This window comes from Lepidochelys kempii, chromosome 14 (assembly GCF_965140285.1).
Source record: "Lepidochelys kempii isolate rLepKem1 chromosome 14, rLepKem1.hap1, whole genome shotgun sequence".
NCBI classification, from domain to species: domain Eukaryota; kingdom Metazoa; phylum Chordata; order Testudines; family Cheloniidae; genus Lepidochelys; species Lepidochelys kempii.
Genome location: NC_136393.1, coordinates 33517458 through 33544018, shown reverse-complemented (window position 1 = coordinate 33544018; position 26561 = coordinate 33517458). Strand labels below are relative to the sequence as shown.

The window sequence follows — 26561 nt, the reverse complement described above, 5'->3', positions numbered from 1 at the left end:
AATTTGAAAGCTCTGGTTCCACTTTTTAAAATTGGTGCCAGTGGCAGATCCTGCTGTGTCACCCGTCTCACTGGGGGTTCTCAAATCCTGGCAGCTTTACATTCCACGTACTGGAATTGCAAGAGACAGCTCTCCTCCCTGCAAGATGTACGATATCTGGCAGCTCATATGCCTAACAGATGGGGACTATTCATACTTTTCCCCTCTCTGTGAGTTCATTTCAATTTACTTTTGATCTCTAGGGACGTGGTAAATTCTGTAACTGACTCCTCCATTCATGCAATTGCTGTCTCTGATGATGATCCTCTATTTCTTTGAAGAGCAACAGTTTTGGGCCAGAAAGAACCATGTAGATGAAGTTTGAATTCCTCACTTTTAGTACATCCCCATTTCAAAATTTTTATTGAAAAATAAATTAGCCTGTTCATGAAGACAAATGACCCCCAAACATCTTCTAACAGGCTCAAGCAGGGTGGCAGTACTTAAAATTAAAACACTTACTAACAGATCACTTTAGATTGGCTGCACCAAGACTGCCAGAGGCTCCAGAACTATGGAGAAATGCTTCATAAACTCCCCAGGTCCACGTCCGCCATGCTTTTCAGAACCCAAAACCATGACTATGATCCAGAGACAGAGACTTGGGCCCAAAGGACCTGGTCTATACTAAAGGTTTCAATAGTGATCAGCCAACATGGATTCCAGGTACTGTCCTAGAGCAAACTGCCCCCTTGTCTTTTAAAGTCGGTTTAAGTGATGTTTGAGTCGTAAGATGGCATTGAATGATATCCGTTTACAGGGTGACATGTGGGTGCCAGAGCCTTTGCTCTTGGGTGATGAGTCTGGAGGAGCTGAAGCCAAGAGGATGCAGTTTTGCCAGGAATGCCGGAGAGCTCAAGAGGAGGGTATTTGCAAAACTGCTGGAGCAGGAGAGTGGAGGCAGTGGGCCTCTGCCCCTAGAGAAGGCCATGGCTGCCCTGGAGAGGCACTACCTTGTGTAAAAGAGAACATTCCCAAGGTTTTTAGAAGACTAACTCAGGGCTGCAGATTGAAAGGTGAGCAATGTAGCTAAGTGGTCATCAAGGACTTAACTGGGTTACTCAGAGTATTATGGGTTGGAGCCACGCTCTATCCCCTCCCTTACCTCCTATTGAGTTAGTGGGTGTTTTACCCCACTCTTTTTGTGTGTAGTTGAATAAAGCAGCATGTTCCCAGCCTGCAGTATTGGAAGTAAAGTGTGATTCTTGTGCTCAGAGTGGTTCTTTTTAGGGCTGTCAAGCAATTTAAAACATTGCAATTAATCACTCAATTAAAATTTTTCTATCACGATTAACCGTGGCATTAAACAATAATAGAATACCACCTATTTAATTTTTGGAGGCTTTTTACATTTTCAAATATATTGATTTCAATTATAACACAGAATACAAAGTGTACAGTGCTCACTTTATATTATTTTTTATTAAACATATATTTGCACTGTAAAAAAAGACCCAACTGTAACACATGATACTGTAGACCCAATTGTTTAATAGACCCAATACTGTTTACAGTATTATGTAAAGTTTACCCAAGTTTACATTTAAATTGTAATATAAAGTGAGCACTGTACACTTTATTTTCTGTATTGTAATTGAAATCAACATATTTGAAAATGTAGAAAAACATCCAAAAATATTTAATACATTTCAATTGGTATTATATTGTTTGACAGTGTGATTAAATCTGCGATTAATCACAAATAATTTTTTAAATCACCATTAATTTGTGTGTTAATTGTGTGATTTATTTGAACGCATTAAACTAAGTTTTTCTCTCCTCTCAGATGTGAGCATTGCCATTTCTGTGCCCATTTCCATCAGCTATCCTGCCTTCATGTTCATGTTCTATATTATCATCCTTATTGCAAACTGAGTCAAAGTAGTCATTTAGTTTTCGGACAATGCCTAGATTTTCTCTTTCCCATCCACCTGGGCAGCCCAACCTCATAATTCCATTTTGAAACTGTGGCCAATGGGAGCTGCGGGGGTGGTGCTTGCAGGCAGAAGCAGCGTGTGGAGCTACATACCCTTCCCCAGGGGACACAGGAGCATGCTGGCTGGTTCTGGGAGTGGTGTGGGGCCAGGGAAGGCAGGAAACCTGCCTTAGCCCCCCTGTGCCACCATCTGGGAGCTGTCTGAGGTAAGTGCTGCCTGGTGGGAGCCCACACCCTAATCCTGAGCCCCCTCCCAGAACCTTCACCCCGCACCCCCTCCTGCACCCAAACTCTCTCCCAGAACTTGCATCTCTACCCCAGGCTCAGCCAGGAGCCCCCTCCCAAACTCTGAGCCGCTTGGCCGCAGCCCAATGAAAGTGAGTGAGGATGGGGGCGGGGGAAAACAAAGGGGAGTGAGCGGGGCAGGGGTGGGGTAAATCCTGGGTTGCACTTAAATTCAAAAAGTGATCTTGTGAGTAAAAAGGTTGGAGACCACTGATTTATATAATTAGAAATCCTCTTACTAGGTGTTTTGTCTTCAGTGGGAGTTACAGGTATTCAGTACTTCTCATGTAGCCACATCATGCCACTGAATGTTACACAGAACTTCCCAATGATTTTATTGAGGTATTCTACTTCAAATATCCATGGCATATTATGGTCCAGGATCAGGTTCCAAGTTTGGAAATGGCATACTGAGCACGTGGCATAAATCATTTCGGCTACTTTTAAAATATTAATTATGCATTTAATCATTGTTAGATTAACGCCAACAAAAGAAATGGAAAATACACCCTGAATATGAATCATGTGAATGAGAAAAAACAAAAAGGGAAGCAGAGCATACACCTGGGATCATTCTGCCAATAGGAGTCCATAGCTGATAATTAAAGCAAACCACAGAAATTTTAATTAAAGAGTGCCTTGCTATACTGGTAGAAGTGAGTCAGACTCAATCGGTAAAGAGAAAAAGAGCAGAAAAATATCAGGTGTCCATTTTTGAGATAAATAACAAGGTTTTTTTTCTTAATTAAAAGGCCCATGGGAAATGCATCCATTTGTAATATGAAATTCCAACAAAATCCAGTAGCCTTACATAAGCAGGGCCTGAATGAGCTCTCCCCTGACATCTAGTGATGAACTGGGGAAAGACTTCAGGAGCAGATACTCCTACTCTGCCTAGGTGTTCACCAGACAGACCTGCTTTGCCAGAGTGATGAGTTTTGGGTTAAAATTCACTTCAGTATTGAGTGCAGGGGTAATAAAATTGTGATGCTTTGGGGTTTCACCCAGACCAGTAAGAGTTTGTGTCACCACCTGCCCAGTAACCCTGACTATTTCTGTGCTGTGCAGCTTCGGCTCAGCGCCCAAGTAGCCTGCTCACAGCACAATGACCTCACCCAGCAGCTTCCAGCAACCAGCAACACACCAACTGCCCCTCCAGTCCCGAGTCACCCCAAAACCATCTCCCTGGTAGTATCCAGTCCCTCTCACTGGACCCTCCCAGAAGTTATCCAGTTAGCTGCCTCCAAAGGGAAAGAATACACACCAGCCTGCTAGATTAGCTGAGGATTTTACCCTTTAGTTTAACATACAACACTGAGATAGTTTTGTAAAAGGTAAAACAAGTTTATTACCAATAGAACCTGGATTTAAGAGATACCAAGTAGAAAGAATAGGGATAGAAGTGGTTACAAACAAGTAAAAATAAGGCTTCTACGGCTAAAATCTAACTTACACTTTAGATTTTGATTCAAAGTAGTTTGCTCACCACAGTCATTCTTCCAGCATGACTGGCCAGTCTTTAGCCAGGATCCAACATGGAGCCTAAAACACTTCATTGCTTGGTCTTCTCAGGGGAACGATGACAAATGGCTTTCCCCCTCTACTTATATCTTCCAAAGTCCATTGACCCTGTTTCAAGAAGCAGGAAAGCATCCTTGGGGAGGTGGGTGCAGGGGTGCAGTCTCCATCCCCCACCAACATTGTTAAGTGGTTGTCTTCCCCCACTTACTGCCTGATGGCTTTGTCTAACCTTGCTCATAAATGTGCTTTTCATGGTCTTTGGTCACACCTTACGGAATTTACATTGGAGCCACACTCAAGCCTGTGAAGCATTCCTTTGCCTAGGACAGGCTGTGCTTAGGTACTGCATGCCAAACACATTTGAGGAACATATTTCCAGCACACATCTATAATTCTTTATACACTTCCGGTACATACATCATGCGCTAATATTAATGGCCAGTATATTACCAGTTTGCATGTGACACCTTCAATGGCACGTTATAGATACAGATGACAACAGAGAGTTGGGGCAATGTGCTAGGCCTGATGAGCATTATAGGGTATCCTCTGCAAGTGAGCATTGAGGGGCTCCCTAGGACACAGAAATGTTATCCTGATTGTATAAGTAAAGGTACTTAACATGCTCTGGTTGAACCTAAATTTAACCTCACTCACTAAGCAGGGGATAAGGGTGCTGTGTTCTGAGGTTCCACTATTTAGCCCAGTTCTTAATGATTGGAGTGCTTAATGATTGCACCAGGTAGCAAAACAGTGGGGTTGGGGACAGGTGTTCCTACCTGGGGGTGTAGGCTCTTTAAATAGAGTCATAGACACCATTTGAACCTCCCCCTCTGTTTAAAGACAAAGCTGATCATACTCATTTAAGAGTCTTTGTTTCTGCTCAGTGATGACTAGAGCTGAAGTCACTGGTGACCGGGTCTGGAGGCTAAGTCTTTGACTTGGTATGAGGACAGTGTTGGAGTGAAAGACAATGCAGAGGTTTCAGTTGCAGAGAGGTTCCCCCCTCCGTGGTGAAGTCACTAAGAACAGGGCTAGGTGATGGAACCCCAGAAAACGTTATCACAGAGGCAGCAAGCAGTGCCAGCAGTGGCAAAGGTGGCAGCAGGGACAGTGGGCAGTGGCAACTACAGAGGGATTGCTAGACCTTCCCTTTGAGATGTGGGAGGTGAACCCACATGAACACACCCCTGAATGCTGGGACTTCACTGACTACGGACAACCAACTCTGAGCAGAGCGCAGTGGAGGGGAAAGGAATAGTATGATAAAGGGTCATTTGTCCCTCAGACTTTTGTACTACAAGGGGGGGAAACTGAGGGAAGGGGGCAAACTGAGGCAAGGGGGGGAAACTGAGGCAACCCACGGTGAGGTGTTGACTTGTGGTTTGCATACTTTTGCATCATTCTTGTGCTGTTTTTCCAAATTAATGCTGAGTTCCCCCTTCCTTTTAATACAAGTTTTCTTGTGTTGTACACAGATTCAGTGCTTATAAGTGGAGAACTTTCACTTCTTAGAGGTGCCTAGGGTGGTGGTAAGTTTTCCCAGATTGAGTGAGGCTCGAGCCAGTTCTGTTTTGTAATGTTAACAGGAACTTCTGAATATTGAACCTGGCCTTTGTTGTTCCTGATACCACCTGGCAGAAGAGTTGCCTCTAGAAGACCCAATTTTATAAGCATGCAGAATGCAGCTAGCTAAACTCTAACCTGAGCCAAGGTTCCAGTCGCCATCTAGGCTGATTTCCTAGATGCTGGAGACTAGCTGTATACTTACTCGACTCCTTCGTTTTGCTTCAGCCAGCAAGCCCCCTTCACATTTTCCTGCTGCATTCCTAGCATTTGATGGTGCTATATTAGGGTATAAATAGAAGCAATCAGATGCTCCATCACATGACCTAAAATGACAGGTTTCAGAGTAACAGCCGTGTTAGTATATCTTCGCAAAAAGAAAAGGAGTACTTGTGGCACCTTAGAGACTAACCAATTTATTTGAGCATGAGCTTTCGTGAGCTACAGCTCACTTCATCGGATGCATACCGTGGAAACTGCAGAAGACATTATATACACACAGAGACCATGAAACAATACCTCCTCCCACCCCACTGTCCTGCTGGTAATAGCTTATCTAAAGTGATCATCAAGGTGGGCCATTTCCAGCACAAATCCAGGTTCTCTCACCCCCTCACCCCCCTCCAAAAACCACACACACAAACTCACTCTCCTGCTGGTAATAGCTTATCCAAAGTGACCACTCTCCCTACAATGTATTGTTTCATGGTCTCTGTGTGTATATAATGTTTTCTGCAGTTTCCACGGTATGCATCTGATGAAGTGAGCTGTAGCGCATGAAAGCTCATGCTCAAATAAATTGGTTAGTCTCTAAGGTGCCACAAGTACTCCTTTCCTTTTTGCGATGACCTAAAATGGAGTTCAACAGCTATCAGAAAGTACAGTTGGTGCCACTTAGTTTTGAAACAAAAACAAGCCTCTCCCCTACTTTAAAAGTTCTCAGGTCTCTGCTGTTGGAAAGGGAAAATAGTGCTGTACCCTGTATGCTGCAGTTGGCTTCTTCTTTATCTTTGCTCTTGAGGCTTTATATACAGTTGCAGCAATTTTTAAAAATAGAGTCAGAATACCTCTTGATATTAACCTATTAATAGATCTACCCCTTGCGTTCTCATTCTCCAGATATTTTATTTGGGTTGCAGTTCATTGATATTTATTTTCAAGAATTAGTCCTTGAGAGCCTCTTCATATCCCTCGTGCCCATAACCTGCTCCACACAGCACAGTGAGAAAAGGCCGCCCAGCCCAGCTGTGCCCTAGGGGCTATGCACAGAACAAATGTAGGAGCTTGTGTCATCCATAGCTTCTGAACAACATGTGGGGGTCATCAGCTTACAAAGACACTCTAGACCGGTAGCATAGACAGGCCCCAAATGTATCAAAGTGTCCCGCCTTGAAAAACAGAAGACAAAAAAACATAACCTTGAGTAGCTTTATTTTATAGTTGTGGAAACTGAGGCACACAGAAGCAAAGAGATTTGCTCATGGTCAAAAAGTCAGGAATAGAAAATGGCCAATCTGCTGATAGTCAGTCCTGGGCCCTAGCCGTGTTTGTCCTGGCCTCTCTGCTTCAGCTCCAGTAACAACCCGAGTGGAGGTTTTCTTCCTCTCCGTGACCTTTAACTTCACGTCACTGGAGAAGAAAGATTGTTTCTGACCAACTGGCTCTAATGCTTAAAAACCTTCATTTTTTTCTTTCGCTAGGAGGATAACGCTGGACGTTTTCTCTCATCCACTTTCCTTTGGAATAATTTCAATCCAGTCCAAAGGATTTCCTTTTCCAGTGTGTCTTCAGCACCTTTCCTAGCAAACAGGTCCTGTTCGAGCACAGGTTTCCAGTTTCAGGCTGTCCCAGGGGGAGATGGCCATGAAAGGGGTAGTAGCTCAACTGAACCTATCCCCAGGTGAAGGGAATAAGTGCAGGGGTCACATGGGAAGGAGCAGCGTGTAACTAGGATCCAGGCCTGTTGGGCGATATAAGAACAGCCTGTGCTCAGCCAGGAGAGAGACCCGCAATGGGAGCAGGCCTGGGAGGGGCTTGGATAGTCCTTTCAAGTCAGTTTTGGTACACAGCAGGGGATGGAACAGCCAAGCTGCTAGGGTTGGGAGCTGGGCCTCCTGGCAGTGCCCAGGAATGAAAACACAGCACCTGCCAGGAAGGGAGTCCCCACAGAGGGACACCGTAATCTTCCAGGGAGGGAAAAGGCTCTCACTGCCATTTCTTAACCTCATGGGGTGTTCTCCTGCTCTGCCAACCCCACCCCTATTTCAGCATCTCCAGGTGCCTGAGGAAGCAGGCACCACAGGCCATCCTGCAGCTGGGACAGAGATGGAGGTTGATGACCTACCTGCCCGTGGTGACCATGGTGCAGGACAGCCCTCAGGACATGCGAGTGCAGCTCCAGATCTGCAGAATGCACCTTCCCTTTGCTGGCACGAGACCTTGCAGGTTGCGGGAGGTGAGACAGGCACTAACTTTTGGTAACCCTCAGTGGGATCAGAGGGTAATGGTTTGTAGAAAGTGGTGTTGGAGAGCTTTACAAAAACTAGGCAAGCCATTTACAACTCACACTTTGTTTCTCTACAAAAGAAAAAGGACACTAAACTATCTAAACAACTACATACCACAAGGGGCCACAGCAGTGGTTCCCTTAACCCACCCAGCAATATTGTTAATGTATCCAACTATACTCTTAGCCCAGCAGAAGAATCTGTTCTATCTCGGGGCCTCTCCTTCTGCCCCTCCACCCCCACGAATATGATACCGTTCTGTGGTGACCTAGAATCCTATTTTCGACGTCTCCGACTCAAGGAATATTTCTCACACCTCTGAACAACATACTAACCCACAGAGAGCTTCCTACCAAGACGACAAAAAGAAGGATTCTGGGTGGACTCCTCCTGAAGGTCGAAACAACAGACTGGACTTCTACAGAGAGTGCTTCCGCCGACGTGCACAGGCCGAAATTGTGGAAAAGCAACATCACTTGCCCCATAACCTCAGCCGTGCAGAACACAGCGCCATCCACAGCCTCAGAAACAGCTCAGACATCATAATCAAAAAGGCTGACAAAGGAGGTGCTGTTGTCATCATGAATAGGTCAGAATATAAACAAGAGGCTGCTAGGCAGGTCTCCAACACCACTGTCTACAAGCCATTACCCTCTGATCCCACTGCGGGTTACCAAAAGAAACTACACCATCTGCTCAAGAAACTCCCTGAAAAAGCACAAGAACAAATCCGCACAGACACACCCCTAGAATCCCGACCTGGGATATTCTATCTGCTACCCAAGATCCATAAACCTGGAAATCCTGGACACCCCATCATCTCAGGCATTGGCACCCTGGCAGCAGGATTGTCTGGCTATGTAGACTCTCTCCTCAGGCCCTATGCTACCAGCACTCCCAGCTATCTTCCAGACACCACTGACTTCCTGAGGAAACTACAATCCATCGGTGATCTTCCTGAAAACACCATCCTGGCCACTATGGATGTAGAAGCCCTCTACACCAACATTCCACACAAAGATGGACTACAAGCCGTCGAGAACAGTATCCCCGATAATGTCACGGCAAACCTGGTGGCTGAACTTTGTGACTTTGTCCTCACCCATAACTCTTTCACATTTGGAGACAATGTGTACCTTCAAGTCGGCCGGATTGCTATGGGTACCCGCATGGCCCCACAGTATGCCCGCATTTTTATGGCTGACTTAGAATAACGCTTCCTCAGCTCTCGTCCCCTAATGCCCCTACTCTACTTGGGCTACATTGATGACACCTTCATCATCTGGACCCATGGAAAAGAAGCCCTTGAGGAATTCCACCATGATTTCAACAATTTGCGTCCCACCATCATCCTCAGCCTGGACCAGTCCACACAAGAGATCCACTTCCTGGACACTACGGTGCTAATAAGCGATGGTCACATAAACACCACCCTATACTGGAAACCTATTGACCGCTATACTTACCTACATGCCTCCAGCTTCCAACCAGGACACACCACACGATCCATTGTCTACAGCCAAACTCTACCATACAACCGCATTTGCTCCAACCCCTCAGGCAGAGACAAATATCTACAAGATCTCTGTCAAGCATTCTTACAACTACAATACACACCTGCTGAAGTGAAGAAACAGATTGACAGAGCCAGAAGAGTACCCAGAAGTTACCTACTACAGGACAGGCCCAACAAAGAAAATAACAGAATGCCACTAGCCATCACCTTCAGCCCCCAACTAAAACCTCTCCAATGCATCATCAAGGATCTACAACCTATCCTGAAGGACGCCCCATCACTCTCACAGGTCTTTGGAGACAGGCCAGTCCTTGCGTACAGACAGCCCCCCAACCTGAAGCAAATACTCACCAGCAACCACACACCACACAACAGAACCACTAACCCAGGATCCTATCCTTGCAACAAAGCCCGTTGCCAACTCTGTCCACATATCTATTCAGGGGACACCATCATAGGGCCTAATCACATCAGCCACACTATCAGAGGCTCGTTCACCTGCACATCTACCAATGTGATATATGCCATCATGTGCCAGCAAGGCCCCTCTGCCATGTACATTGGCCAAACTGGACAGTCTCTACATAAAAGAATAAATGGACACAAATCAGACGTCAAGTATTATAACATTCAAAAACCAGTCGGAGAACACTTCAATCTCTCTGGTCACTCGAACTCAGACCTAAAAGGGGCAATTCTTCAACAACAAAAAACTTCAAAAACAGACTCCAAGGAGAGACTGCTGAATTGGAATTAATTTGCAAACTGGATACAATTAATTTAGGCTTGAATAAAGACTGGGAGTGGATGTGTCATTACACAAAGTAAAACTATTTCCGCTTGTTTATTTCCCCCCCTACTGTTCTTGTCAACTGCTGGAAATGGCCCACCTTGATTATCACTACAAAAGGTTTTCTTCCCCCTCCGCCCCCTCCCCCGCCCACCCCTGATCTCCTGCTGGTAATAGCTCACCTTTCCTGATCACTCTTGTTACAGTCTCTATGGTAACACCAATTCTTTCATGTTCTTTATGTATATAAAATCTCCACACTGTATTTTCCATTGCATGCATCCGATGAAGTGAGCTGTAGCTCATGGAAGCTTATGCTCAAATGTCTTTGTTAGTCTCTAAGGTGCCACAAGTCCTCCTTTTCTTTTTGCGGATACAGACTAACATGGCTGCTACTCTGAAACAGTGTTAGTCTTGCAGATGCAGACTAACACGGCTGCTACTCTGCCATGCCTCCACCCACTTTAACCCAAAACAAACTCAGGTTTGGGGTCAAAGGGGGTAGAGGCATGGAAGAGAGTATATAGTGAACAAAAGATTGATTTTAAAAGTGTCAGAACAATATTGTGAAAACAGGAAATTCCTAGTCTTGACAATCTTTCACGAAAAACCCTTGCATTCCAAAAGTAGTCACTTTTCTACAGACAATCCTTCCTTTGAAAAAGATTTTCAACCGTGTCTAGAAATCGCTCCCAGGTCAGTGTCTCTCTGAGCGTGGGCTGCACTCATTTGCCATCCCCTTCCCCGGGGATGTGTATGAAGCACTAGTTTAGAGGGGTACAGAGGAGGTATAAATAAAGATGATTAGGTCTTGACGAATACACATGTGGAGGGTGTGGGGGGAGAGAGACATGACTGATTGTATTGTCCTGAAGCAGTGCACAGCTTCCAAAGATTTGGTGAATGCTTCTCTGGGGGTCTGATTCTGCAAACCAACTTCCAGGAGCATCAGATGTGCATGTGACAAGGCCCTGCTCCCTCCTCATGTCTAGGCCACTTGGCCAGTAGCTTGGCATGAGTAACTCTGATGCTGGACTGCCATTTTCCTACCCCTGCCTCTATGTGCATTGTGAGCAGCTGCACTGCTGCACATCCAAGTGGCTAAAGAACCATCAACAGGCTTCACTCTTCTTCACTCTCTGGTCACGCAATTACAGACATGAAAGTTGCGATATTACAACAGAAAAACTTCAGAAACAGACTCCAACCAGAGACTGCTGAATTGGAATTCATTTGCAAATTGGATACAATTAACTTAGGCCTGGGAGTGGTTGAGTCATTATGCAAGGTAACCTATTTCCCCTTGTTTATTCCTTCCCCCTCCCCCCCACTGTTCCTCAGACATTCTTGTTAAACCCTGGATTTGTGCTGGAAATGGCCCACCTTGATTATCATACACATTGTAAGGAGAGTGATCACTTTAGGTAAGCTATTACCAGCAGGAGAGTGGGGTAGGGGGAGAGAAAATCTTTTGAAGTGATAAACACCCATCTTTTCATGGTCTGTGTGTATAAAAACATCCTCACTGTATTTTCCACTTTATGCATCTGATGAAGTGAGCTGTAGCTCACGAAAGCTTATGCTCAAATAAATTGGTTAGCCTCTAAGGTGCCACAAGTCCTCCTTTTCTTTTTTCGAATACAGACGAACACGGCTGCTACTCTGAAACCTGACTACACAGAGTGCTATCGTTTGCACAAAGATAAAATGGAGAAATGTTGTGTGTGTTTAACCTCTTTCAAACAGCGGGCTCTTAAATGTTGCAAATAATTTCTAGCTCAACCAGAAGTTAGGGGCTTGAGGTAGGAGTCTCCCAGGCATTGTCTTCACTGCAAAAGTGTGTTTACATGGAGATAGCTAACTTGATGTAAAATCTGAGTGGAGACATAGAATAGAAACATAGAATATCAGGATTGGAAGGGACCTCAGGTGGTCATCTAGTCCAACCCCCTGCTCAAAGCAGGACCAATCCCCAATTAAATCATCCCAGCCAGGGCTTTGTCAAGCCTGACCTTAAAAACTTCTAAGGAAGGTGATTTTACCACCTCCCTAGGTAACGCATTCCAGTGTTTCACCACTCTCCTAGTGAAAAAGTTTTTCCTAATATCCAACCTAAACCTCCCCCACTGCAACTTGAGACCATTACTCCTTGTCCTGTCCTCTTCTACCACTGAGAATAGTCTAGAACCATCCTCTCTGGAACCACCTCTCAGGTAGTTGAAAGCAGGTAATATCAAATCCCCCCTCATTCTTCTCTTCTGCAGACTAAACAATCCCAGTTCCCTCAGCCTCTACTCATAAGTCATGTGTTCCAGACCCCTAATCATTTTTGTTGCCCTTCACTGGACTCTCTCCAATTTATCCATATCCTTCTTGTAGTGTGGGGCCCAAAACTGGACACAGTAGTCCAGATGAGGCCTCACCAATGTCGAATAGAGGGGAACGAACACGTCCCTCGATCTGCTCGCTATGCCCCTACTTATACATCCCAAAATGCCATTGGCCTTCTTGGCAACAAGGGCACACTGCTGACTCATATCCAGCTTCTCGTCCACTGTCACCCCTAGGTCCTTTTCCGCAGAACTGCTGCCTAGCCATTCGGTCCCTAGTCTGTAGCTGTGCATTGGGTTCTTCCGTCCTAAGTGCAGGACCCTGCACTTATCCTTATTGAACCTCATCAGATTTCTTTTGGCCCAATCCTCCAATTTGTCTAGGTCCTTCTGTATCCTATCCCTGCCCTCCAGCGTATCTGCCACTCCTCCCAGTTTAGTATCATCCGCAAATTTGCTGAGGGTGCAAGCCACACCATCCTCCAGATCATTTATGAAGATATTGAACAAAACCGGCCCCCGGACCAACCCCTGGGGCACTCCACTTGACACCGGCTGCCAACTAGATATGGAGCCATTGATCACTACCCGTTGAGCCCGACAATCTAACCAACTTTCTACCCACCTTAGAGTGCATTCATCCAGCCCATACTTCTTTAACTTGCTGACAAGAATACTGTGGGAGACCATGTCAAAAGGTTTGCTAAAGTCAAGCAACAATACATCCACTGCTTTCCTTTCATCCACAGAACCAGTAATCTCATCATAGAAGGCGATTAGATTAGTCAGGCATGACCTTCCCTTGGTGAATCCATGTTGGCTGTTCCTGATCACTTTCCTCTCATGTAAGTGCTTCAGGATAAGTGCTTCAGACAAGGCACAGGTGGCTTTAACCTCTGTGTCACTTGTGCAGGTAAATACCAGGCTGAGCGTATAGCATTCCTGGACTAGCTACATCAAGGTAAAAGACACCTCTCCCTCACCTCTACTAGTACTTTACATTGAGTTCGCCAGCTGAGTGTAAACACATACGTTTTGAGCTGGGAGGTTGATTTTTTTTGTTTGTTTTGCTGCTTTTTGGTGGTGGTGGTGCGGGGGGGAGGACACTGAAGCCATAATAGTGACATTCTCTAGCCTGTGTTATTTGTATTACTGTAGCACATAGGAGCCCCAGTCATGGATCAGGACCCGATTGTGCTAGGTGCTGTACAAAATAGTACAAAAGACAGTCCCTGCCCCAAAGAGTTGACAATCTAAGTATAAGACAAGAGACAGATGGAGACAGACAGACAGGGGAGTACAAGGAAATAATGAAAGTGTATCGGTCGGTATGATAGGCAGTGGTCCCTTTGATTTGGGAATTGGAGATGGATAATGAGAGAGGTTTGAAAATGTTTAAGGGGCTCTCCTTCCGAGCATGAAGGGCATGTGGCAGAAAGCATGAAGGTGGTTGTCTGAAAATTTAACAAGTGGGTGTTGCTGGCAGCATGGACCGATTGGAGGTGGGAGTCAACAGTACAGTGAATGAGAGATGGTACAGTTAGGAGAAGACATTGGTACAGTGAATGAGAGATGTCCGGTTAGGAGAAGACAGTACGTGAAGGGCCTTGAAAGAGAAGACAAGCTGCTTCTGTTTGATGCAATAGAGAAGGGGGAGCCAGTGGAGGGATGCAAAGAGGGGTGACATGGTGAAAGCAGTGGGCTAGGAGAATGATCTTTGCAGCTTGCAGCAATATTCTGAATGGATATGAGCTGGGGAAGAGGGAAAAGAGAAGCATGTGGCGGTAACTGAGATGTGATGTGATCAGATACTCGATGGGAATTTTAGCTGTGTGGATGGAGAGGAAAGGCTGTATCTTAGAGATGTTATGCAGGAAAACACCACAAGACTTAAGCACAGCCATGGATGTGAGGACTTAGAGCAGAGGTGGGCAAAGTACGGCCCACGGGCCACATCCAGCCTGCGGGACTGTCCTGCTCGGCCCCTGAGCTCCCAGCAGGGGAGGCTAGCCCCAGGTGCCTCCCCGCTGTCCCCTAGCCCCTGCGGCCTCACCTGACTGTGCCGCTGGTGCTCTGGCCTGCTGCTCCTACCGGGCAGCGTGGCTGTGAGCTCCTGCTGCTCTGAGCAGCGTTGTAAGCGGGTCGGGGGGTTGGATAAGGGGCAGTCAGGGGACAGGGGGCAGTTGGATGGGGTGGAGGTTCTGGGGGGGGCGGTCAGGGGATGGGGAACGGGGGGGTTGGATAGGTGTGGGAATCCCGGGGGGGGGCGGCTGTCAGGGAGCAGGGGTGTGGACAGGGGTTGGGGCACTCAGGGACAGAGGTTGGTTAGGGGATGGGGTCCCAGAGGGGGCGGTTAGGGATGGGGGTCAGTCAGGGGGCGGAAAGTTGGAGGAGGTGGATAGGGGGTGGGGGCCAGGCTACTTGGGGAGTCACAGCCTTCCCTACCCGGCCCTCCATGCCGTTTTGCAACCCCGATGTGGCCCTTGGGCCCAAAAGTTTGCCCACCCCTGACCTAGAGAGAGGTGTGAGTGGAAGATGACAGGTTATGGGCCTGAGTGACAGGCAGGATGCTGGCCTTGTCCACAGCGATGGAGAAAGGAGGTAATAGAGAGGGCTTGGACAGGAGGGGAGAGACAGAGAGCTCTGCTCTAGCCATGTTGGGCTTGAGCTGACAGCTAGGTAGGCACAAGGAGATGTCCCAGAGACAGGCTGAGGTGTTCATTTGGCCAGCAGGAGATGGGGCTGGTGCAGAGAGGCAAATGGGTGAGTTGTCAGCATGGAGAGGGGAGTTGAATTTGTGTTTATAGAGGAGACAACCCAGAGACGAGGGGCAGAGGGAGAAGAGAACAGAAGAGGGAGGCTGGCCATAAACCATGTCACATTTACTGGTTTGTTTGTTTATTTTTCTCAAGACCTCGCCCTCCTTGTCACACACTGTTACACCGAAACAAACCAGTAAGGACCCTCCCCGCCCCATGTGTTTATATACTATTTGGTCAGCCCCAGGGGACCAAGGACAGAGCCTATGTAAGGGTCCCGGGGAGCTGGCAGGAGGGGGAAGCAGCGATCAGAGGGGTCGGGGGTGGGGGGAGCAGGGGAGGGCAGAGAGAGGACAAGGTTTCAGGAGGAGGGCGTGCAGGGCGGGCAGGCCAGGGAGGGCGAGGACTGAGCCCCGATCGGAGCTTTCCCCGGGGCCGGGCGGGACGCTGCTCGGGCACCCGGCCAGCCCAGGAGAGAGGGGGAAGGTTTGTGGGGAGCAGAGCAGCCGGGAGTCGAGGGGTTAAATGGAGGCGGGGCTAGGGCGGGGATCGGCCGCTGTTGCGGTGACCCCCGGGCAGGGACGTTTCCGCTGTTCAGACCCACGTGGGAACGAAGCTGGCGCGGGGGTCACAGGGAAGCCGGTCGCTCTGCGGCTGCGAACTCACCGGGCGGGATCCGCTGCGAGCCCGCCTGGCGGCTGGGATCTCAGCTCGTCCCCGGGCTGCGGCGCTGGGCGCTCTTAACGCGCGTGAGACTCCGGGTCCCAGGGGTCCCTGCCTGGGCCGCAGGTGGGTGGGTGGGTGGGTGCTGCTGGCTGCTCGGATTGCGGGCCGGTTCCAGCCACCACCGGACTGGGGCGAGGGGGGACCGCGGGCCCGAATGGGGAGGGGGAGGGGCCCGGGCCCTGGCCTGAATGGGTGGCAGGGCTCGGGGTCAGGGACCAAAATGGGAGAGGGAGGGACCGGGGAGGGGGTTGGCTAGGGGCTGGGGACCAAATGGGGAGGGGGAGGGACCGGAGCCCGAATGGGTGGCGGGGCTCGGGCTCGGGGCTGGGGACCGCATCGGAGGCAGGGCTCCGAAGGGGGGGTGGGGCTTGGGCGGTGCCTGGGGACCGTGTGGGGAGGGCAGCGCAGTGGCAGGGGCCGGTCCTTGGCCGAAGGGCTGGGACTCTGGGCTAAAGGGGGGTGATTCGGGGGGCAGGCCCCGAGCCGAAGAGCGGGGGGGGGGGTTCGGAAGAGCCCCGCCCCAGAAGGGAAAGGAGGGACTGGGCAGAGGAGCGCTGGACACTGGTTCAAGTCCCGCCCTTCAAGGAGGGGGCTGGGCCAGGGACAAGGCTGTTTCGAGCCCCAGCCCCTCCCCTTCTGATATCCGACTCACACTTACTTCTAGGAGGATTGTGTGTGTGAGGAGGGTCTTCTCCCCCACCCCCCAGCTGGGTGCCTGTCACGGGTGGGAGGGGCCCATAGGACATCAGGTCTCTGAGGCCCTGGGGGCGGAGGGGCCGATAGGAGTTAAGGGGTTTTAATCATCATGGCACCACCTCTGGCAGGGGGTTGGGCTGCTGGGCAGGGAACAAGAAACCACAAATGGCCTCCCCCACCCCTGACCTGTCCTGCTTGGTCTGTCTCGGGTTCACATCGGCTGGAGAGTCTGGAGCAGGGACGGGGAGCCAGGGCCAGGACCTCTGCCTCGGCTTTGCTGCTGCCAAATCGGACCCACTCAGACCGAGAGGAGCTGACCCCAGCCCAGCACCTGCAGCAGCGTCTGTGGCCTGAGTGTCGCTGAGAGGGACAATGGGGCCAGCAGCTGGGTTGCTGAGAGCGAAGAGCCGCTGTAGGAGTTGTGTGTTAATGGCAATGGACACCTGGAGACTGGAGGGAACCCAGGTAATGGGGCATCTCTGCCTGGGGGCAGGCTGGAGAGAGACACTGAGACTGCCTGGGGTGCTGGAAGGGGGCGTGGCCCTCCCACTTTTTGTCACTGGCCCCTCCCCTCCTCCTCCTCTTCCCCCTGAGGTCCCCACACCCCACCTCTGGTTGGGAGCTGGAGTCCAGGCAGTTGCAGGGAGCCGTGGATGACCCTCCACTTGCCAGCGGTGGGGGGCTGAGAGCAGCCCCAGGTCCATATCCCTCCCCCCAGGCTCCCTGCCCAGAGCAGGGGGAGGGTCTGTAGTTCCCCACAGCTGCGTCTTACCATGGCCCGGCTGCTGCTCTGAGGCCCTGCTACCCAGCCAGAGCCAGATCTTGGTAACAGCCCCAGGGTAGCTCTAGGGAGCCATGGACCCTCCATCTGCCCTTGGTGGGGGGGTCTGCCTGACCCTCTGGGCTCCCCTCCCAGAGTGTCTGACGGAAGGAGCAATCGACAGAACGATGCATGTTCCAGGGCAGCTCCAGCCCCGGTGCTGTCAGTGAGACGTGTCCTCCCAGCCCTGCCTGACGGGTCTGTCTGTTTTAGACCCTCCTTGTAACTGCCAGAAAAGTCCAACCCGTAGAGTTGTGGTTGTACTGATAGTTGTATCGTCTCCTTTGATCGCTGCCATCATTGCTCTGGCAGGTGAGTTCCCAGCTTCCGCCCCGCTCCCTTCCCCTCCATCTACGATCTCCGTGCATCCCATTCCCCCATGACCTACCACACTCACTCCCTCCTCCCGGCCTGTCTGGCTTCTGCCCCTGGGACAGAGGATTCCTGGGGGATCTTCCTCCCCGACCCTCCTCCTGCTCCCTCCCAGACCCCTGCACCTGGGCACTCTCTGTGTCGGGACAATCTGAATGATATTAGCCCCCCCAGCCCATCTCTGAGCACTTTGGATCCAAGTCGCCTTTGCCATGCGCCATGAAACAGTCCCTGTCCAGGGTGTCCAGTGGGACAGGGTGCAGCGCATCCCTGAGCCCTTTGCCTTCCCTGTGTTGCTCTGAGGTTACCAGCCTGGCCTTCCTGGATCTTCAGGTTACGCCTGTGGCCGGGCGGCAGGTGCTGCAGTGTTATTGAAATGAGCCGTAGAAGTCAGTCGAGACCCCTCCACCAGCGCAGTGTGGAAACCCCCCAATCGCTGAGCTTGGCCATGAAGGGTCCCTTAGCACCATTCACACCCCCGGGCTGCCCAGACAGCGTGTGCTCGTGCAGAGGGCATCTGTTTGCGGTGAACATGAACCCTGCTGTATCCCCCCCGTCATCTGGGGCAGGGCGTGCTGGAGGCTGTCGGGGATGGGATTTCTCTCCTGCCCTGGGATCTGATCACTGGGCCCCAGGAGGGTTTAGCAGCTGGCAGAGGGGATTGAATCCAGGTCTGTCTGCATTAGGAATCCTCTGTGCCGATGTCATGACATCCGTGCAGTTGAATTGGTGCAAACCGCTAAAGGAGACGCACTGCACTGGTGCACAAAGGAGCTTGCCTTGGTGCAGTTCACTGCAGGAAGTTACCAGAGCGGGCCGCACTGCTCCAGCGCATCTCCAGGAGGTGTTTGCCCTGATGTCACTGTGTCACTGTGATTATACTGGTGCAGATTGCTCGGATACAGATGGGCCCTGAATCCCAGCTCCCTGCTGTAATGGCAGGCTGTTGCAATGGGCAGCATTGGCTGTCAGTGTGTAAGGTGGGAATCTGTGAGCTTAGGGTTGGTTACACACCTGCAGGTGCAGGGAGCTCTGCAGAACATGTGGCATCTGAGCTGGAGATGGATGGTGGAGACAGCCTGTGCCATCAACTGTTAGTCACTGACTTCTCTGCTCAGTTCAGTAGGGCAGGGGTGTGGGCTACCGTGCACTGGACAGTTAAATCTACAGGGTCAGACATGCCTTGTGCGTGAGGTGAACACATGCTCGTTTTCTGATCACTGCTGCCACGTTTCCTAACTCTTCCAGACTTAGAGTGTCTGTTGCTCGCTGAGCGCCAGCCACATGAGAAGGCTTGAAAACCAGCTACCGAGTTACTGTGGTGCAAACAAAAGTGACGTTCTCGAAAACATCTGGAGGGGTTTGAGTCCGACTCCTCTCAACTAGACAGGTCTTTCAAATCCTCTTTGGTGTCAATTATGGGTGACCCCACTGTTTCTCTTTCATGGCTCTGAAAGGGATACACTGCCGTGAGGGCTTCCAGAAAGTGCCTTTCTTGCTGCTGTGTTTGGGGAGAGAAAAGTCTGCAGGTAGGAGGCGAATTAAGTTCCATCATTCCTGGCCCACAGTGCAACAGGTCACTTCCCGTTGCTGTGGTTTTTGGCGCCCCCTTGTGGCTTTCATGTCCCTGAGTGAAAGTTCCCAAGTTCTTCTCAGTTGTTCACCTGCTGTTTGTTGCGAGGTTGAACGTCCAGCTGTTGATCTTGTGCCTGGGGTGAAATGCTCTGAGCTGTGTCAGTCCCTCGCAGGCTGGGAGTGTCCCTGGAATCCTTCTTGCCAGGCAAACTTACAGTGACAAACGTCTCCGTCCCCCTGCGTCTGATTGCCTTGGTCCAGCCCCAGCTGGGGGTCCCAATGGGCTTGGCAAGCCGGTCAACTGACTGCCTGTTTGGCCACAGTCAAATACTCCAGCAAGAGCCCTGGGGGTAGGAGGCAGCCTGCCTTTCGGATTGCATCTTGGAGACTCACTTGTGTTTTCCGGAACCTGGTTTCATTGTTTTGCCTTTTTTTTCTGAGCTAAAATAACTCAGTGAAGTACATTTTTTAAAAAAAATTAGGTAGATCCGTATCTATCGAAAGCTAAACCTACTGGAGAGAATGACATCTTGCTCTTTTTTCTTCCTGGCGGGAGGTAACCAATTCTGATAAATTGGTATTTTAAAATATCTGACCACTCTTTGACAGTTTTCACTGATCAGTTGACCAATTTTTGTACCAGTCAAATGCCCAATTCTAGGTGTAACTCTTACTCTCCATGTGACTGTCTCATTCTCAGTGCTGACATCTCAGCTTTCATCAGCTGATCTGTGCCCCCCTGCTGGCCCCTCGTGCCCAGATGGCTGGATGGGATACCGAGGGAAATGCTACTATTTCTCAGAAACGGAAGGGAGCTGGACCGACAGCCGGAGCCGCTGCTGTGCACCGGGTGCCTCCCTAGCTGGGATCGACAGTGAGCAGGAAATGGTGAGAGACTCTCGAATTGCCATACACTGATCTTGGCACAGTGGTGGCTGCTGCAGTAGGACTTGGGCTCTGCCCCGTGGGGTGAGGAGCAGTTGTGAGCCCTCCCGTGCTGGGAGGCCAGAGTGAATGAACTTCCAGCTGCTGAACGCCAGCCCTGGCTGGGCCCAGGGCCCTACTGTCTGTTTGTGATCACAGGGATTGCCCATTCTCAGCTGCCCCCCTCCCCAAATAGGGAGACAGCTTCTGTCTAGGGCAGGGCTGGCTCAGGCATCTCCTGGCCTGCTGGCTGCTGGAGTGGGACTGAGAACCCAGCCAGTGCTCCTGTTGTGGGGATGGGAAAGGAGCAGCCAGCTGAGGAGGAGGGGAAGAGGGGATCCTCTCACATTGACCGCTCCCACTTCAGCTTGACTCGCTCCCTCGTCCTGCCTTGCTGCGGTGAGCGGGGGCTGATCTGTGAGAAGAGAGGTCTCTGCAGAGAGCTCAGACCCAGCACCTGCCCCCAGCCCAGGGGGACTTGGGGTGCGGGTGACTGGGAGCACAGGGGTGGGGCTGCTCTGTGCAGGGGGAGGGTTAATACTGCCTGGGTGATCTTGTACTTTGCAAAAGGCAGGGGAACACCGCCTCCCCCCCAAAAAAATAAACTGAGCACTCTTCAATATGGGGGGAGGGATAGCTCAGTGGTTTGAGCAATGGCCTGCTAAACCCAGGGTTGTGAGTTCAGTTCTTGAGGGGGCCATTTAGGGATATGGGGCAAAAAATCTGTTGGATGATTTAATTGGGGATGGGGGTGGGACTAGAAGATCTCCTGAGGTCCCTTCCAACCCTGATACTCTATGAATATGAGACTGGGATTCTCTGCGGCACAGAGCCCTGGAGAGGGGGGTGGGGAAGCACCGGAGCTGGGGCTGATACCTGCTGTCCCTCGGCTTTCTTGAAGGCGTTCCTGCTGTGCCATAAGGGTGTCCAGGACCACTGGATCGGCCTCCGGAGGGAACAGGGTCAGCCCTGGAAATGGACCAACGGCACCAAATTCAACCACCTGTGAGTCTCTCTCGCCCCTCTGGACTAATTCCCTGGGCTTGGGGATTCTGGTGTCTGAGCTGTTTGAGCTCAGGTAGATCCACCATTCAGTGCTAGTGAAACCACCAGACACGACCCTGGTCCGTTCGCGTCCTGCGTGTATCGGAGACCGATGGGAGCCGGCGTGTCCCTGAACTCTCGGCTCCTCCCCGCAGCACGGTGCTGGGCCGGAGACAGAGCCCGCCATAGCCAGAGATGCCCTCACAGCGCGCTGGGATTTCAGCTGGGACACTCGCTGTTCTCCCCCAGCCCTCTTCAGCAAGGTCCCTGGGGTGTCTGCCCGCCCCCTGGGGAAAGGAGGCAGCAGGGAGCTCAGGTTAACAGTGGCCGCTAGAGAGGGCAGCATGCCGAGCGCTGCATGGCAGGTGCAGGTCCCGCTGGGGATTGCAGCCGGCAGGTTTGAGTGACTTGGCTGGTGAGGCCTCTGAATCCGCAACAAGGCACCGATGTTAAAGGAGCCTGCGGTTCACAGGTGCTGGACGCCTGGGGCTCCCACGGGAACGGGGTACAGTAGTGATGGCTGCCCAACACCCCGCGATGGGTTTCAGTGGGCTCCAAGTGTGATCACAAAACCAGCGCTGCTTGAACCCTGGGACTTCAGCAGTAGAAGCATGAGCCTCTGCCATAGGAGCGAAAGAATCCACTTCTTTAACTGAAACCCCCCGCCATTGATAAAGCTCTTTTGCAGGCCAGCCATTAGAGGGGGATGGAGACCCCCCCACTTCTCTGGTCTGGGTTACTTCAGTACTTTGAAAAATCAGGCTCTTTTGGCGCTGGGTCAGGGCTCCCCAATGGACAGTTCCCATTCTGCTGTATTGGACCCAACCTTTGGATCCCACCTGCTTCCAGCCTCACTGGGTCTGAAGAGCTACCAGACACTGTCCTGAGTTCGGGCCTCTGTGGCACTCTCCTGGGGTACAGACTCCCTGTCTGGTATGCTCCTTAGGATGTGGGACCCTGCAGATCAGCTGCTGTAGGACCAAAAACCAGTGCTGAACCCTCCCAAATCTCCCAAGAGGTCTCAAATCTCAAACAGAGGCTAGGGACACCATTCCTTGCCCATCCTAGCTAATAGCCATTCATGGACTTAACTTCCATGAATTTATCCAGTTCTCTTTTAAACCCTGTTATAGTCCTAGCCTTCACAACCTCCTCAGGCAAGGAGTTCCACAGGTTGACTGTGCGCTGTGTGAGGAAGAACTTCCTTTTATTTGTTTTAAACCTGGTGCCCATTAATTTCATTTGGTGGCCCCTAATTCTTGTGTTATGGGAACAAGTAAATAGATTTTCCTTAGTCACTTTCTCCGCACCACTCATGATTTTATAGACCTCTAACCACTGTGTTTACATCTCATGTTACTGTAGCTCTGTAAGTGGCTATGGGCCATCTCACTGCGTGGTGTTTGGGTAGGTTGCGATTGTTCATGGGGGTGGGGAGGGAGGTGAAAAAGTTAAAATGTGACTGGGTATCAGAAAGTATTTCAGATAATGTAGTGCCAGAAAATGACCTTGAATGTGACAGCAGGTGGCTTCTCTGGGACCTTCTGCTAAGAAAAGCAAAACATAGAAAGAAAAAGAAAGACTTCAGCACCAGGGGGAAAGGCAGTTTCCTGTGTTTCCGAAGCCATCTGATTCCATTTCTGAACAAGTTGCAGTGTGAGAGAGAAATTCATCAAATTGAAATGTATGTCGTGCAACGTCCCTACAGCACTTGTGCAAGGGAAGTTGAAACAAATTACTACGGTGAGCTTCAGAGGCGCAAGCTGTTAAATGATGCAAAAACCAAGCTGAAAAGACAACAGCAACAGCTCAGATTTTGTTGTTACTGTTATCATTATTATTACTGGGCTACGTTGATTGGGTTTTTTTGTCTGTGAAAGAAACTTTGGACATATTGGCAGATACATTCTTTCATTATTAGTCATTATCCTTTCTATTATGTAAAGCATTTTTAAATTTAGTTCAGAATTGTTGTACAGCCGTCCACCTTTGACCAAAAAAGCAAAAGAACAACAAAAAAGACAAGACTGTGCAAAGCACCTTTTTTCTTCTGTGTTTAGGTCATAGAATCATAGCATATCAGGGTTGGAAGGGACCCCAGAAAGTCATCTAGTCCAACCCCCTGCTCGAAGCAGGACCAATTCCCAGTTAACTCATCCCAGCCAGGGCTTTGTCAAGCCTGACCTTAAAAACCTCTAAGGAAGGAGATTCTACCACCTCCCTAGGTAACGCATTCCAGTGTTTCACCACCCTCTTAGTGAAAAAGTTTTTCCTAATATCCAATCTAAACCTCCCCCACTGCAACTTGAGACCATTACTCCTCGTTCTGTCATCTGCTACCATTGAGAACAGTCTAGAGCCATCCTCTTTGGAACCCTCTTTCAGGTAGTTGAAAGCAGCTATCAAATCCCCCCTCATTCTTCTCTTCTGCAGGCTAAACAATCCCAGCTCCCTCAGCCTCTCCTCATAACTCATGTGTTCCACTCCCCTAATCATTTTTGTTGCCCTTCGCTGGACTCTCTCCAATTTATCCACATCCTTCTTGAAGTGTGGGGCCCAAAACTGGACACAGTACTCCAGATGAGGCCTCACCAATGTCGAATAGAGGGGAACGATCACGTCCCTCGATCTGCTCGCTATGCCCCTACTTATACATCCCAAAATGCCATTGGCCTTCTTGGCAACAAGGGCACACTGCCGACTCATATCCAGCTTCTCGTCCACTGTCACCCCTAGGTCCTTTTCCGCAGAACTGCTGCCTAGCCATTCGGTCCCTAGTCTGTAGCTGTGCATTGGGTTCTTCCGTCCTAAGTGCAGGACCCTGCACTTATCCTTATTGAACCTCATCAGATTTCTTTTGGCCCAATCCCACAATTTGTCTAGGTCCTTCTGTATCCTATCCCTCCCCTCCAGCGTATCGACCACTCCTCCAAGTTTAGTATCATCCGCAAATTTGCTGAGAGTGCAATCCACACCATCCTCCAGATCATTTATGAAGATATTGAACAAAACCGGCCCCAGGACTGACCCTTGGGGTTCTCCACTTGATACCGGCTGCCAACTAGACATGGAGCCATTGATCACTACCCGTCCAGTAAAGATAAGACACAACTGTACCTTGTATTTATTATTGAGTCTGCAAAAAATCCCTATGTAAATATGCACATGTAATTTATTTATTTGTTTTTCCTACAGTTAGTTCAGTATTGTCAGAGCCTCATTCTGAGGCTGCCAAAAATTTGTGAGAACCCCAGCTCTAGAAAGTGTTAGTATTTTGTTTTCTATGTAACCATTACTTTCCAGTATTTGCAAAAAGAAAAGGAGGACTTGTGGCACCTTAGAGGCTAACCAATTTATTTGAGCATAAACTTTCGTGAGCTACAGCTCACTTCATCGGATGCATTAAGTGGAAAATACAATGGGGAGATTTATATACACACAGAACATGAAACAATGGGTGTTACCAGTATTTATTCACTCTCGCTTGCATCTCTGTTCTTTGATAATAAACTCATTCCTGTTTTGTGTATATCTAATTGCTGTGTTCTCAATAGAGTGGTTGGCCTGAATTGAATCTTACAAGCTGCTGTGGACCGCGCCTGTGGGATTAGAGTCACAGTTCTGCATGTGCTCCGGGGAACGGGCTGAGCACTGCAGAGGGATGCTCAGAGGCTTTGGGAGTGTCTATCGCTAACCTGTACACAGAGAGCGAGGCCTGCAGGGGACTGGAAGGTCAGGCTTGCGCTGCCAGGGGTGGTGGTTTGAGAGAGCAGACCCATGGCAGGCCTGGACAAGGCTCCCCCAAAAGTGCCTCATATGCCTGCTATGAATCGCTCAAATGGGCAGACGTCCCCGGCTCATTCCACCCCTGCACCCCCCAGGTACAACCCGCACAAGGCATTCAACCAGGGTGAGGAGAACAGCTGCAATGCCCTGTCACCTGACATGCTGAATTTGCCTCTGAGCCCATTTTCCCTTCCAGCTTGGGACTCCAGAACCCTGCCTTGTTGAGCCAGACATGCTTGCCAGCTGCAAACCTAGACCCAGGTCTGGGCCACACCCCCAACGCTGCAGACTTGAACCCAAAACTGCTCAGCAGGTTACCTGTCTCCAGCACCCAGCTCCCAATGGGATCCAAACCCCAAGTAAATCCGTTTTACTCTGTATAAAGTTTATACAGGGTAAACTCAAATTGTCCACCCTCTATAACACTGATAGGGAGAGATGCCCAACTGTTTGCTCCCCCAGGTATTAATCACTTACTCCGGGTTAATTAATAAACAAAAGTGATTTCATTAAATATAAAAAGTAGGATTTAAATGGTTTCAAGTAATAACAGACAGAACAAATAAGTTACCAGGAAAAATAAAACAAAACACGCAAGTCTAAGCCTAATACATTAAGAAACGGAATACAGATAAATCTCACGCTGAGAGATGTTCCAAAAAGCTTCTTTCCCAGACTGGACTCCCTCCAGTCTGGGCCCAATCCTTTCCCCTGGTACAGCCTTGTTCCAGCTCAGGTGGTAACTCAGGGATTTCTTATGACTGGCAGCCCCCTTTGTTCTGTTCCACCCCCTTTGATACCTTTGGCACAAGGCGGGAATCCTCTCACGGTCTTTTTGGGTTTCCACTCCTCCTTCTAAATGGAAAAGCACCAGGTTAAAGATGGATTCAAGTATCATGTGACATGTTCACATCTCCTGTGAGCCATCCTCCATTCTTTCAGGACTGGCCCGCACGTATGCGGTGAAGGCTTGCAGGTGAACAGAGCCATCTACAGTCAGTTGTCCTAGCTAATGGGAGCCATCAAGATTCTAAGCCACCATTAATGGCCCACACTTTGCATAACTACAGTAGGATCTCAGAGTGATATCTCATATTCCTAATTTCAGATACAAGAATGACACATTCATCCAAATAGGATGAACACACTCAGTAGATTTGTAAGGTCTCATTACAAAACTTATAGAGACCTTTTGTATAAAGCATATTCCAGTTATATCATATTCACACTTAAACATTTTTATAAAGCTTATGAAGTGCAATGTCACAGGGTCAATACCCTCAGAGGATACCTGCAGATAGAGGCTTCCCTGGCTGGTGGAAAGACCTCAACTGCCCTGCTTCCCATGGCCAGAAGGCATTGTAGTACA

The 26561-nt window shown here is 49.7% G+C and overlaps 1 protein-coding gene and 1 long non-coding RNA gene across 11 annotated transcripts in view; both read left to right on the top strand.

Annotated features, from left to right (window-relative positions):
* Nucleotides 1-26561, top strand: part of LOC140898275 (uncharacterized) — a 2445793-nt gene that overhangs the window by 1021666 nt on the left and 1397566 nt on the right. The window lies entirely within an intron of this gene.
* Nucleotides 16820-21651, top strand: LOC144929432 (uncharacterized). Its single transcript, XR_013634663.1, has 3 exons — nucleotides 16820-17136; nucleotides 20139-20326; nucleotides 21264-21651. It is a non-coding gene; the product is annotated as an uncharacterized LOC144929432 (long non-coding RNA).